This window comes from Musa acuminata, chromosome BXJ2-5 (genome assembly GCF_036884655.1).
Source record: "Musa acuminata AAA Group cultivar baxijiao chromosome BXJ2-5, Cavendish_Baxijiao_AAA, whole genome shotgun sequence".
Lineage (NCBI taxonomy): Eukaryota > Viridiplantae > Streptophyta > Magnoliopsida > Zingiberales > Musaceae > Musa > Musa acuminata.
In genome coordinates, this window is record NC_088342.1 from 30,391,361 (window position 1) to 30,405,887 (window position 14,527).

Below are 14,527 nucleotides of genomic sequence, written 5' to 3' on the forward strand. Positions count from 1 at the left end.
TAAATTGATTTTTTTAATTTATATACCAATTTTTTTTTCTTTAAATTATTTAGGTTAATTCATCTAAATCCATAATTAGAAAACTTATTTTCACATCTTTATAATGTAACTCAAAATTATAATAAGCCATTAATATCATGATGATTTTTAATAAATTTATTTTAAAAAAAATCTCGTTATAATCGATGCATTTTTATGAATAAAACATTTGACTATAGGTCTAGTCATAATATCCTTTGATATTATCTTTTGAGTCATATTTGTATAATAGATTCTTTTACAATTATTGAGCAATTTGATGAATTCTCAAACATCATTCTGGTCGTTAATTTTAACGCTTCTTTTATTATATTATATCACTTTTTAAAATCACTATTTTTCATAACTTACAAAAATAATATGGGATCTTTTGATTCCTATATTATAATCTAATTCTTATAAATATATCACATAATCAATAAAAATAATAGGTTTCCTTTCTCTTTGAGATATTATTAAGATTATCGATTATAATTATTCTACAAGTTCATTAGCAACGATATCAATATTATTTGGGAGTTCACTAATGTTATCTTATTATTTTATCTATATCAAACCATTTAACGATTTGAGAAACAACAATCTATCGAATATAAAATGATAAAGAAGTATTAACTTATATCTCCTTAATGTTAAAATTAAAATTTAAGATTTTCACTCTCATTGATTCTTTATTGTTTAGGAATATTGTATTATTAGATTATGTTGAATCTCGTATTTTGATGAGAAAACCAGTTGATATATGTTTATGATTTAATCTGTATTTTGAGTGACGCAGGATGCTTCGATCAAGATGAGATAATTAAAGCAGAAAAAATCATGTTGTGCCGGAGGAACATGTCAGAAGATTGGACGTCGAGCTGGTGGATCGGTCAATGTATCGACAGAAGGCTTCGGGCCGTGGACTCGGGCATTAGGCCAAGAAGAGTGAGTATTGTGCCAAGGATATCGGAGTTGCGGAGTCAATTGGCCGATTGGGCAATAGGCCATAAGAGAAGACGATGCACCGAATAATCAAACAAAACGTCGAGGGACCAATGACATGCCAGACAACTTGGCTAATTACTTAGGATTAATTATCTCGATCGAAGTTTTATTTTACATGTGCAGGATTAACTACGATGGAAGAAAGACATGCAATAGGAGTTGCGCCGGAGTCAAGACCATGATCACATTGGGGGTTCGAGAGTTCGACGGAAGTCCGGACGGTCGTCGGAGGTTCTACGGGAACAAATCCGAGAAGTCCAGGAGCTTGCCAAAGAAGCTCGTCGGAACTCGCCAAGTGGATCGTCGCAAGTCCAGGAGTTTGCCGGAAGTCCGCCGGAGCATCGTCGAAGGTTCGTCGGATGTTCGTCGGAAGTTCACCGGAAGCTCGTCGGAAGAAGCGATTGACGCACCGGAGCAAGTTGCAGTAAATGTCTTAAGAAATATCGTAGTTAGCATGTAGATTAAGTTAGGAATGGGAGGTGATCCCATTATAGACCCAAATTGGGCCGAATGGATCAACCCATTCGGACCAGAATTCCTGCTAGGCGGTGGCACCGCCCAGGAGATGGTCTCCCAGGAAAGCTGGGTGGTGCAATCGCCCAGGTTAGGCGGTGGCACCGCCTGGGCTCAGTCTTCGAGTGAGACTGGGTGGTGAAACTAACCCTATCAGGTGGTGGCACTACCTAGAAGCTCAGTCTCCAAGCCGCTAGGCGGTTGTACCACCCCAGTCAAGAGGTAGTACCGCCAGGACCCCGAAAATCCAGGAAATGACATTTTTGAGCTCCAAATTCAAACCAGTTTGGGGCCTATATATACCCTACCCTTTCCTGCATGAAAGGGCACCGAAAATCCAATCTTACTCTGTGATTTTTAGAGCTCAAAAGTGTTGTAAAGGCTAGAAGTTCTCCTCCCTCTTTTCTTCCAAGTTTTGAGCTTTCAAGAGAGGAGAGAAATTCTATAAGGGTTGTCTCCTAAGCCCGTCAAAAGGAGTGAAACTGTAAAAGGGTGGTTGGCCTTCGTATATTGAAGGAATGCCTCTAGTGGACATCGGTGACCTCGTTAGAGGAGGAAGCCGAAAGTGGATGTAGGTCATGTTTGACTGAACTACTCTAAAATCTGGTTTGCATTTCCTTTGTGCTATTTATCTTAACTACAAACTGCCTTCCTTACCTTACTTCAAATACGTTTTCGTAAGCTTTCAAAGTTGTTATCTGTATGAAATGACTTTTACGTTGGAATCGGATTTCAACGTACGAACGCAGTTTCAATCGACGAAAGTTTTCGCTGCACTAATTCATCCCTCCCTCCCCCCTTCTTAGTGCTCTTAATCCTAACAGATTCAACCATCCTTATATCATAATTAGGGTACTAAAATCTATGCCCCTTTAAATTTTTTTAGATAAATAATAAAATACTTAAAATGGTCCTTGAATCCGAATTTTGTTCATGTGAATTAAAGATCTTTATTTCTTTATAAATATATAAATATCTCAAGTTGGGTTTTCTATCGATCCATAACTCAAAGGAGGAGATAGAATTGACTTAATAGGAACCATATTTAAGATACATATAATCATCCTTAAAGCTTCGTTTCACATTAATTCAAGTATAAAAGAATAATTTATTATACTATTAACCATATTCATAAGAGTACGATTTTGTTTTTCAACAATCTTGTTATATTTGACATATTTGGTAAAACATACTAAATATAAACATCCTGCTTTTCTAAGAATCTAATAAACGAATCAGAATTATGATCAAACTTATCATAAATATTATAAAATTTATCACCCTTATCAAATCTTGTAATTTTATTTTTTTATCTAATTATCTCCAAACTTCATTTATATGTACATATATCATCAATCTAAGACCTTACATGAATTAGATATATATAATTATATCTCAATAGGTTATTTATAAAGGTGATAAGATGCCTCTCCTCATTAAAATAGGAAATATAGAGTAACCCGCAAATACAAACATATATAATCTTAAAGAGTTAATCAAACTATATTTTACTATAGTATTTGATTATAAAGTCATTGTAAACTCAATATTGACATTAATTCTATATAAATCATCATATATAATTTAAAAATTAACTTTTATTAAATCATGATGAGTTTTTCTCCACCAAAAGAGAAATAATATCTTAACAATTCTAGATAAAGAACATTAATTTCTAGAATTATAGGAATATAACATCACATGAATCATTTTTATGCATAAGCAATAAGTAATAAGTACCAATTACTTTTGCTTTCACTTTAAAATGATTCCTTATAATGATAAATATTTTATACTCGTTTGGTTCCCATATTAAAATGAATTTTTTCTATTAGTAATATAAGTTGAAACATTAGTATCAATCCACTAAGTATTAAAAAAAAATTCTTATAATGTTTGATTCGAAATACAAAGGTTAAACTTATACTTTTCTTTTTCAAACTAAAGACTTATAGTCCTTCTTCGTATTATTTGCAAAAAAAAGTAATACTTTACCATGAAGTTTTTTATTTTATGAGTTTATATATAGCATTTTAAAACTTAAGGATTTATACTTCAATTTTTTTTTATTATTACCCACTCCTTGAGTAGTCCAAAATATTATGAGTCTTTTTTATTTTAATCTTAATTCTTTCTAAGCACATATACTAGTCTAAGCATATATACTAATCAGCTCATTTAAATTTTATTTATCCTTTATTTTATAATAGTAAATTTTAAATAAGTCAAATTAACAAGAAATATATTGAGAGTAATTATATGAGAAAAAACTCAACTATATTCCTATCTATATTGAGATTTTAGCTTTGCCAAGCATATTAAGAAAATAATCTTCAATTCCTCAAATACCATAATACTATATTTCAATTGGTTCTTTTATTGATATGTTAGCCAATGACTTATTAGTAAATTTAAATAGATCTTTAAATATTCTAGTACACTAGTTGTAGACAGTAATGAAATCTAAGCATCATTAGCAATTATCATAAAACTAAGTCTTTTACACATTTTTTAATTATTTATTTTATAGAACTTTCAACAATTATGTTAGTGATCCTTTCAACTAGTTTGAGTAAGGTTTAACATACTTAGTGTAAATTATATATGCTTTAAGTTATTTATAATAATTTAATTTAAAAAATATAAGAATATTTATAAAAATATAATAAAGGAAGTATCACTATAATATAATAATATAATATTAATATTTTAAGGTTTTTAGTAAATGTTGAACTATTAATATTATCTTTATTTCACTTTTGAGTGAAATATTAACATATATAGTTTTGACACAAAATTATTTATAGATGATTGATACCATTTTTATGAAATAGTATTGCTATTTTTGGGTATATAACCAGCTCCTACGGACTTCTGGCAAACTCCTGGACTTGCGACGATCCACTTGACAAGTTTCGACGAGCTTCTTTGGCAAGCTCCTGGACTTCTCGGATTTGTTCCCGCAGAACCTCCGACGACTGTCCGAACTTCAGTCGAATTCTCGAACCCCCAACGTGATCATAGTCTTGACTCCGGCGTAACTCCTACTACATGTCTTACTTTTATCATAGTTAATCCTGCATACTTATCTCAACATATGGATTAGATAACAAATGAAAATTAACGTCATCATCAAAATCCGAGATTCAACAATCTCTCCCTTTTTGATGATGACAATCAATTGATAACAGAGTTAACCTTAACTCCCCGTATCTATGTGCCATAATTGAGATAAGTCATTCTTGAATTCAAAGCCAGGATATCTAAAACAATATCATCCTACCCCTTAATATAATTATTTAAAGTATATTCTTCTTTAGGATTATCTAAATATCATAATTATGTGTATCATTATGAATATTATTATTTTTAATATCATTTAGGACTAATTCGTTAATATAATTTTATAAGTTATTGGTCTATGTTACTTTGGTAGCTACTAAACCAATTCAATAATATCTTATAAATGATAAATTTGTTGTTGTAATTTATATCTTATAAGTTTACCATTCCAAGTTATTTTCTTAGCTACTAGTCATGTGTAACTTAAGGGTATGAGTTACAAATAATATTCATAAAATTTATTTAATCTAATACATGCCGAAGCAATTCAATAATAATAAAATAATAACCATAATAATTATTAGATATTAATTAAAAAAAAAGCTCATATGATAACTAGAATCATGATGAAGCATAAATCATGTCCTTTTATGTAAAAATAAATATTATTTCATAATTTCAAACATATGCATGTGAATAACAAAACAAATTTTTAAGAATAATAATTAGATTTTTATTTATCACATGTAAAACTTTATCAATATTTTATATAATAAAATTATAAAAGAAAATTATAATTTATATATTTTTTAAATTCCACATAGAACTATTAGATTAGTCAACCCTCTTTAATTGAGTCATCCAAATTAGACTCATATTTGAGCTAACTATTCTCCCAATTAGATTCATCAAAATTAAGGTTGATTAAAGTAAAAAATTAATCAAAATTTAAATTTTTCTGAATTTGATCAAAACTTTACTGATTGAATCTAAATCAAGTCAAACAATCAAGATACAATCATGATCAAGTCCAATCAAAATATTTGATTAAAATAAATTAAATTAGTTAATTTTATAATTAAAAATAAGTCAAAAAATTTTAATTTTTTAAGGGTACAATTATAATTTTGCATGAGATATACAATGGAAATATCAAAATTTTAAAGGGCATACTATTAAAGTTGAATTTAAGGATATAAATTATTTTTTTAATTTTTTGAGAGGTAAAAATATCCTTTTCTAAAAACCATAATTCTCTTTTGTAGTTGTCATTGTCGCACCCACATGCATGCACGAGTCTCACTATGGTGCATCGGACATTTGTCGCTTGTGCATTGCCCACGATGGCATAGTTGTTCGCATGCAGCTAGGCAACCTCACTATCATCGCGTCATGCCGTTGTGCCCATGCACAACTATGCACCATCGCGCTATGCTATGTCATTGTGCCCATGCGTGATTGCGTAACTAATAGGTATCGCAACCTCGACATCCAATCAATACTAGTCGCAACCAACAAATGTCGCAACGACGTTGCTGCAATCATGACACTTTTAGTCGCCACAGTCGCAACACTAATGTAGTTACTACACCCTCTATAAGCAATGGTTGTACTACGGCCACCGTAAGGTTGTCACTATTGGAAAATCTAGGGTGACATCACATGTACAACGAAAGAATATAAAACAAAATCCCAGAATTCATACAGAAAAATGTTTCTTATCGTCGTGCAAAAGTTTATGCGCAAAAACTCGTAAAACTGAAAAACTACGCATAAGAGAATTACCCAAGGAGATCGTATATCCCTAAATTCCTATAGATTTATAGGATGAAGGAATTCAAATGTCATCCTCTCTAGTGGTAATCTACATGACAAGGGCTGTGAAGATACTCTTGAAATTGTTGCCTAAAACTCTTCCTTGCACGCACCATGCAATCAAGAAGGGGCTACCCCTTCTTGTTATCCACATGCCCCAAATAGGAGCTACAGTATGAGGAAGAGAGAGAGAGAGAGAGAGAGAGGAGAATAAGTGGTAGCCAAAAAGAGCCTAGCACATGGCCCTTTGGTTCCCTCCTATTTATAGGGATTTGTCTCAGCAAGAACATATGAGATATTCGTCTCATGACACCGAGAGTGGATGATCCTCCATCAATACTCAATAGCCCTCGTAAAGTTGGCTATTACTCCTGATGACCAGTTATGCTAGTTCTGGAACTTCCAAGCCTATAAGTCTGGTATCAAAGAGTGGAGTACTAATACAGGATATCTTTAGTGTCTCAAGTCTAAGGACCAAATACACCACTGGGACTACAAAATCACTATTTGATAATAAGGCATCATCAACCATCTAATATTCCGTGATTGGATCAATCAGTGAACTCATTCTCCAATGAGCACCTGGATTGTATCTCTTGTTGAATTTTGGATTTTGATGATGAAATCAATTGATGAGTTTATGATCTAATTTGCATTTTAAGTGATGCAGGACTAACCTCAACTAAAGAAAGATAAATTGATTAATGCAATATGAATCATACGTTGGGCCGAAGTGAATATGTCAGAAGATTATACGTCAATCGGAGGATCGATCGACATGTCGACAGAAGGACTTCATGTCATGAGTTCGAGCATCGAGCTGAAGGATCGGACATTGTGCTAAGGAAATCAAAAGTTGCAGGAGTCAACATGTCGATTAGGTAATATTCCAAAGGAGAGGATGATGTGATGAAAGATCGAACGAAGTGTCGGATGAACCAATGATATTCCGGACAACATAAGATTCACGCTTATAATTGATTATGTCTAGATCAAGTTAGTTTATAGTCTAATTGAGTCAGTTTTGGGGTGTAATCATGCCAACTCAATTAGGGGCCCATTGGGCCTGAGTTAGGGTTGTTTTGGGCCAAGTGAGTATTGAATCTCGGATTTTGATAATGAAATCAATTAATGAGCTTACGATCTAATCTGCGTTTTGAGTGACATAGGACTAACTTCGATCAGAAAAGGCAAATCGATTAAAGCAAGAGAAATCGGACATTGGGCTTGAGTAGAATATGTCAGAAGATTGGACGTCAAGCCGGAGGATTAGTTGACATATCAGCAAAATGCTTTGTGTTATGAGTTCGGGCATCATGCCAGAAGGATCGAACATTGCGCCAAGGAGATCAGATGTTGTAGAAGTGAATATGTCGATTAGGCAATACGTTGCAAGAGAGGATAATGCACCGAAAGAATCGGACGAAGCGCCGAATGAACCAATGACATGCCGGACAATATAGAATTCATGCTTGTAATTATGTATGTTTAGATCAAGTTAGTTAGGTATAATTGAGTTAGGTTTAGGTGTAACCATGTCAACTTGATTAGGGGCTAATTGAGCCTAAATCAGGGTTGAATTGGGCCTGTTGTTTGGCTCATTCAGTGTCCTATAGTAGGGTTTAGCGATGGTACCACTCAAACACAATCTGATAGGCGATGGTACCACCCAAATATCAATGTTAAATTGAGCGGTGGTACCATCCAATATCAGATTGACAAGCGATGGTACCACCAATTATCAGTTTGTCAAGCGATGGTATCACCCACTATTGGCGTTAGTACTGCCAGTACCTCGAAAACTCGGGATGAGATTGTTTTGGCTTCAAATTTGAATCCATTTAGGGCATATAAAAACCCCACTCATCCTTGCTCAGTTAACACAAGAACTGAGAGAAAAAAAAGAAAGAAAACGTTGTTGTAATATTGTAAGAACTCCTCTTAAGCTCTAAATATTGGGTGATGTTTAAGAGAGGGGTGTGTGGTTGTAAAGGTTATCTCCTAAACCTATCAAAAGGAGAAAATGGGTGTAAAAGGGTAATTGATCTTCGTTCATTGAAAGAAGATCAGAAGTGAAAGCCGGTAGCCTCGAGTGAAAAGGAATCAGGAGTGGATGTAGGTCACGACAACCGAACTACTATAAATTTGGTTTGCATTTACTTTAAGCTCTTCATTTTCATTGCAAACTGATTTCTTAATTTCACTATGCTTATGAACGTGTTTTCAAGTTAACATCTTTCGACTATTGATTTTCATTGAATAAGAATTTTCAAACCGACGAATTTTTATGTAAACACTTATTCACCCCTCCTCTTTATGTCGATCTCGGTCCTAACAATGAGGCCCATGTAGCAACACTTAGCAGGCCCATGCAATGGCACCACCAGGGTTGGTAGTGGCGTCGCTTGAGACTCAACCTCCTAGGTTGTTTGGGTGGTGGTACTGTCCAAATACATTCTTCAAGACTATGTTAAGTAGTGATACCGCCATATTGGGCGGTGGTACCACCTAGTATTAGTGTCAGACTGAGCAATGGTACTGCCTAGTATTAGATTAATAAGCGATGGTACTACCTATTATCAGTCTGTTAGGTGGTGGTACCACTTAGTACTAGCGGTGGTACCGCCCAATACCCCGAAAACCCAGGATAAGATTGTTTTGGCTCCAAATTTGAATCCATTTGGGGCCTACAAATACCCCAATCTTTCCTACTTGATAAAGCATGAAAGTATAACCAAAACTCTATGATTCTAAGGTTGCAAACCCTATTAGAAAATTGAGTTCTCTCTATCATATACTTAGAGATTGTTCTAAGGGAGAGTGTGAGAGAATACTTGTAATAGAGGGGTGTAAAGGTTAAATCCTAAGCCTATGAAAATAAAAAAAGAGTTATAAGTATAGTTGATCTTCATCCATTAGAAAGAAGATTGGTAGTGGAAGCCGGTGGTCTCGAGTGAAGAGGAATCGGGAGTGGACGTAGGTCATGACGACCAAACCACTATAAATTAGTTTGCTATTTCTGTTATGCTTTTCATTATCATATTGCTAATTAATTTACTTGCTCGGTACTTTACGAACGTTTCAAGTTAAACTCTTTTCCGATATCGATTTTCATTGAACATAATTTTTCAAACTGAGGTTTTTATGTAAGCACTAATTCACCTCCCATCTTAGTGCCAAAAAGGTCCTAACAATTAGTATTAGAGCCATATTTTTCTTATTTGGTTTAACACCCAAGAGAAATAATTTTTGCTGGCAATCAAGAGGGTCTTTTCATCGTTTATTCTCCTATGTTCAATGGGATGGACTATACATATTGGAAAACTCGAAAGAGAATTTTCTTGCTTTATATGAATTTTGATTTATGAAATATTATTGAAAATTATTTTCAAAAGTCTTATAATCCAATGAATGAATGGAATGATTTGGAGAAGAAAACTTTTTCTTTGAATGCTAGAGCTATGAACGCTCTATTTTATACTTTGAATAAAAATAATTTTAATTATATTTTTTTTATGTGAATCTGCATATGAGATTTGACACACACTAAAAGTAACTCATGAAGACACGAATAGAGTTAAAGAGTCTAAAATAAATCTTTTGATGTATGATTTTGAACTGTTTCGAATGAAGCCAAGCGAAACCATTATTGACATGTAGACCTGTTTTATGGATGTCGTCAATGGTTTAAAAAGTCTTGGTAAATATTTTTCTAATTTTAAACTTGTTAACAAAATACTAAGATCACTTTCAAAAAGTTGAGATCCGAAAGTGATGGCAATACAAGAGACAAAGGACTCGAACAATTTCTTTCTTGAATATCTTATCGAGTCTTTAATGACCTATGAAATGACTTATATTGAACATGATGAATATGAGAATAACCTTTCAAAGAATATGAATGATTTGATACTTTGAACAATAGAAGACCACTTGAGAGAAAACTTAAGTCATGATGATAATGATGATGATGATAACTTTGAACTCCTAACAATAAAATTTAAAAAGTTCATAAAATAAGAATTAAAGAATAAAAATAAACTTAAAAAGGATAAAATAACTTGCTATGAATGCAATCAGTAAGGCCACTCAAAATGTGAATAAACATTCAAGGTGACATAGGACGAATCAAATGCATCTAAAGACGAGATTGTGAACCAAACCTTAGTAGCCTTCGACAATGAGGTAAGTAACTTAATCAAAACTCCTTTACCTTACTATAAAATTATTTGATGTATTTCATGAGTTATTTTTAAATTAGTTAGTAATAAATAAAAAATATAAAAAAAATCATGCTTATCTTTCTAGTGATTTAAAAAAAAATAAAAAAACTAATTAATGAGTATGACTATTACGTATTAATTCCTTGCACTAAGTATGAAAAATTAGATTCACTTAAGAAGAAAAATGTATTACTACAACAAATAATAACAAAAGAAATACCATTGGAATTAAAATGATTATTAACAAATTGAATATTTTGTTTGAAGATGTTTTAATATGTCATACTATTGATCATGATAATTTTTCGTAACGATGCTTGTTTTTCGAGTTTAAATGATAATGCATGGTTTTGGTTTAGAACATAATGGCATGCTTGTATGAAATCAATCACACGTAGGAATGCATTATTTTTCTTGAAAATGACTTTATCCTCAAAAAATTATTAAAATTTTCAATAAGAAATTGATAAATCTATTTTTATCATTTTGAATCTCTTGAAAGTGATTTTGATGATTTGACAATTTGAATTTGAATGAGTTTTATCTATATTATGATCTTGAATTTTCGGAATTATAACTTGAGATTTTCTTTTATAAATTAAGATCTCTTACTCTTTATTCTTGTATGATTATTGGATTTTATTTAAGAGGAGATTTTCTATATGAATCATAAGATTTTTTATGCATGAATTAAGATATTTTACTATTCTATTCTCCTATGTTTCTTTTTGCTATTTACAAAAGAAGAGATTTGTCAAAATGAATCATGTCTTTTGGTATTCAAATAATCTTTGTTATTATATCTTTCATGTCATGATTTATTTATGATACTCCCTTGTATTCATAATTGAATACCTCATCACATTTGATTTAAATTTATTCTTGTCATGATATGAAAATTAATGTAAATGAAAAAGAATTACAATATTATATTCTTTCCTTCTTTTTGACAATAACAAAGGGAGAGAAAAGTCTTGTTAGCTTGCACATCACAACAAAAAAAAAAAAATTGCTAGATTGCACATTGAAAAATGAAGCAAAAATTACTATGTTGCATATTTCAACAATCAAAACTTACAAACTTATCTCAAAAGAGAAACAAGAATTGTTAGCTTGCGATTATCTTAAAGAGAAGCAAAAGTGTTATCTTGCCAATCTCAAGAACCAAAGAAATATTAACTTGCATATCTCAAAAAACTTGCTAGCTTATATATTCTAAAATGATATAAAACTTGCTAATTTACTAGCTTGCATTATGTTTCAAAAACTTGCTATTTACTATCTTGCATATTTTTTTTTCAAAAACTTGCTAGCTTGAATATGCTATCGTGCACATCTCAAAAGAAGCAAAATTTTGCTAACTTTCATACGTGAAAAACTTACTAGTTTGCATGTTCAAAACTTGCTATTTTACTAGCTTGCATATTTAAAAATTACTAGTTGCACTTTTCCTTTTTGTTGATGACAAAAGGGGTGAAAGTATGATGATGATCATGTATGGTAAAATGAAATTTTATTATGTATGATGGTTTAGATGCAATACTTGAACTTATAATGTAAGTAATAATATGATGTATTGCATATAATTCATGATTGAAATTATGATATGTTGATAGGGGAGTTTAGTTTAAACTCCATCGTCAAGTTGTCATGATAAAAAATGGGGAGATTATTGAATCTCGGATTTTGATGATGAAATAAATTAATGAATTTACGATCTAATCTACGTTTTGAGTGATGTAGGACTAACTTCAATTAAGGAAAGATAAATTGATTAAAGAAAAAAGAATCGAATGTTGGGCCAGAGTAAACATGTTAGAATATTGGATGTTAACCGGAGGATCGGTCGACGTGTCGGCAAAAGGACTTCATGTCGTGAGTTCGGGCAGTGGGCCAAAGGATCAAACATTACGCCAAGGAGATCGGAAGTTATAAAAGTCCGAAGGAGAGGACGATGCGCCGAAGGATCGAAGGAAGCATTGGATGAACCAATAATATGTCGAACAATATATGATTCATGCTTGTAATTGATTATGTCTAGATCAAGTTAGTTTAGAGTCTAATTGAGTTGGTTTTGGGGTATAACCATGCCAACTCAATTAAGGGCCCATTGGACCTAAGTTGAGACTATTTTGGGACAAGTGAGGCCTATATAGCAACCCTTAGCAGGCCTAGGCCCACCGCGAGGTCTGGTAGTGGCACCGCTTGGGACTCAACCTTTTAGGTTATTAGGGCAGTGGTATCGTTTAGACCGACGATGGTATCACCTAGACCGACGGTGTTACCGCTCAGACATAATCTTCAAGAATGTGTCAGGCGATGATACCACCCAACGTTAATATTAAACTGAGCGATGGTACCCCCTAGTGTCAGACTGACAAGTGATGGTACCACCAATTGTCAGTCTATCAAGCGGTGGTATCTCCTAGTACTAGCGGTGATATTGCTAGTACCCTGAAAACTCGTGATGAGATTGTTTTGACTCTAAATTTAAATTCATTTGGGGCCTACAAATATCCAATCTTTTCTACTTGACAAAGCACGAAAGTAGAACTAAAACTCTATGATTCTAATGTTGCAAACCCTATTAGAAAGTTAAGTTTCCTTCTCCATATGATTTGAGGATGTTCTAAAGGAGAGTGTGAGGGAATACTTAGGGGTGTAAAGGTTAACTCTTAGGCCTATGAAAAGGATAAAAGAGTTGTAAGGGTAGTTGATCTTCGCCCATTGGAAAGAAGATCGGTAATGGAAGTCAGTGGCTTTGAGTGAAGATGAAACGGGAGTGGTGTAGGTCACAACGACCGAACCACTATAAATCGATTTACCATTTCTATTATGTTTTTTTTTTTCTCATATTGCTAACTGATTTACTTGCTCACTAGTTTACAAATATTTTAAGTTAAAATCTTTTCTGATATTAATTTTTATTGAATATAATTTTTTAAACTAAGATTTTTACGTAAGCACTAATTCACCCCCCTTCTTAATGCTAAAACGATCCTAACATCCCTATTGTCCCCACACGAGCAACTATAAGATCAACTTCCTCCATCATATGGATTGGTATATAGTATACTAATCTGTCCGGTTATCTCGATGTCCCTCTCGAGTAACATATGACCAATATTATTTAGGGTTTGTGTTTAAAGACGAATCGGTCTCATTATCATGATTTGATCACGATCCAATTCTCATTACATAGATCCATGGACATCACAATATATATTCATACAACAAGCAATATAAACTAATAAAATATCAAATAATATAATAAACAAAAAGAGTGCGTGTCATCACTCATATGATTGGCTTGCAGGGCACCTATGACTAGTAATCACACCCCACGGTGCTTTCGCTACATATGCAATCGTTACCCATGATTAGGCTGATGACCACTAGAGATTGTCGCCCTTAATAGTACTATCATCGAGAGCAAATTATCGATAATGTTTTATCGATCAAATATGAGAAACCTCGTATCACTTATAAAAAGTGATAAGAAAGGCAGGATAGAAAAGCAAATCAATAATACAAACAGATCATTTAAGCATTGTAAATCAAAACTAAATAATACATTTTTACAAGCGAATGACGTTAATAAATAGATCTAAAATACTTTTATAATCTATAGTATTTAATTTTTAAACATAACTCTAATACTCATTATAAACATAAAAATAGTGATTAAGTTATTATGTTATATGAAAAAACTTTAATGCCAAAAGTTAAAATTAAATAGTAATAGATCAAATTTATGATACTTACTTTTGATGCTATTCAAAAAACTTTTATTTGATCTATTGGTGTATTGTGATGTTGATCCATAAGAAAAGATAAACTTGTTTTCTATTCTCTTCCTATCCTTTATAGGATTAGTGATTGATTAG